Raw genomic sequence first — 2,028 nt, 5'->3', positions numbered from 1 at the left:
GATGGCAGAGCCAAAAAGAGGACTCTGATGACAATAAGCAGGAAAAAAAAGCTGGAAAGGCAGACAAAAAGGAGAGCCGGGGCGGGTGTCACCGGATGGCACTCAGTCAAGTTCTCTTGAGGCTCCTGCCAGTGTGACGCCCACTTATGAGAGGGAGCATGCCCACACACACACACACAGTGAGTCTCTCAGTGCCTCTTTTCAGGATGAATCTTAAAGGCAAATCAGGTGCGATGAAAATAGTTTGAGCTGCACTCATGTACAAATTTACTTTGCTTAACCTCTGTGTTACTTACTGTTTGTCTTCTTTTTCTACCTGTCTGAGCTTTCCTTATGTTGTTCAACCTGTTTTATTATTGTTTTTGCAAGAAGATCTTACAGCATGCTGGGGCCTTAATAAAGCAAGCATAGCAGTATGTTTTATGCCTTAATGCCATCTGTTAGAAACAAGCTTTTGTGTTATAATTAGGTCAGACTGATTTGTGTTTTCGCATGTTGATGAAAGAAGCTTCTTAGCATATCATTCTAATTGATCTGATAAAGCACCTCAGCATTCTCAGGTGGAAAACAGGATGAAACCACAGAGCACATTGGCACTTTGTGAGGAGAAGGGTTGTCTGAGAGAGAACCACTGACATAAAAGAAGAAAGAAGTAGAAAAAGGGGAAACTGAATGGTAAAAGTTCTTGGATGCTCTCCACCTGACTTTATATTTTTATACACACACTTATCACATTTGTATTTAAAGATTTTAATCAAGTTGGCTTCAGAGAAGTTGGAGAGACGGATTCACACGGACCAATTTTATTACACCAAAAATATAATCAAATAAAATATAATTATTAGAAACATACATCAAAATTTACATACAAGCCTGTGGTGGAAGGTAACAAAGTACAATTAAATACTGCACTTAAGTACAATTTTGCATGTACATTTTGTGCTGCTTGTACTTTCTTTAAGTTTTACTCTTCTACATTTCAAAGAGAAATATTGTACTGCACTACATTTATCTGACAGCTATACTAGCTACTTTATAGATAATATAAAAAATAGATTATGAGCTTATTAATATAATTTGTTTGAGCTCCGCCTCAACCTGCTGCAACATTAAAATGCTGCTTAGATATTAATGCATGAGTAATAATAATCCAGAGATATTATATATTAAAATAAAACTCCAATATTCAGCCTCCATAGTGAGTACTTGAGCTTTTGATACTTTAAACACATTTTGAGAAGTATACTTAATTATACATTTGTACTTTACTGAAATAAAACTTTTTATTTTTACATTGTAGTGTTACTGCTTCTACCTACGTAAAATAGTATTTGTTAAAATTCTGTAAACAGCACATGTTGAGATATGTTAATACATTTGTATTTAATAATCATTTATATGCATGATTATTCACAGACGTGATAATATCAGAAATGTCACTGGTGCATGTATTTTTTTATAAAACGTGTCTCTGAGACAAACGTTAAAAGGGACAGAGGTAGAAGATGCACTTGAAGAATCACACAGTATATATTTAATCAGATACATAAACAGTGCAATGTAAACAAGTGTAACTAGCAGTGCTGTACAAAGTGAGTCCTACATTATATGAACAGACAAAAATCAATAACGTCCAAACTTGGTTGGATATTTAAATAACTGTTAACTTAAACAAGTCTGTAAGGGAAGAAAAGGAGAAGTCATTCACATCCAGTGGGAAAACTACAATTAAATCATTGCACAGAATATTTTATTACCATCTGATGAAGCTTGTTGTTCAGACCCTTTGGAAACACGGTCTGTGGGGTAAAAATCAAAAGGGGTGCCTCACATCTGTTTAACAATAGGTCATGATTCCCTCCTCTGTGTGGTAGATCGACCTTTTCAGATCCACAGAAGCGAAGACACAACACGTCACTGCAATGTTCAGCCACGGCGTAATAACAACCATTAAAGGGGAACTTCGGCAGATTTTTACCCTAGTCTTGATCACTAGAAGTCCCCGAGTACTGTCGATAGGAAAAATAA

This window comes from Morone saxatilis, unplaced genomic scaffold (assembly GCF_004916995.1).
Source record: "Morone saxatilis isolate NCDOM2014 unplaced genomic scaffold, NCSU_SB_2.0 Contig24, whole genome shotgun sequence".
In the NCBI taxonomy this organism is placed as follows: Eukaryota; Metazoa; Chordata; class Actinopteri; family Moronidae; genus Morone; species Morone saxatilis.
The sequence above is the reverse complement of the archived record's forward strand: the minus strand, read 5'-3'. Positions refer to the sequence as shown.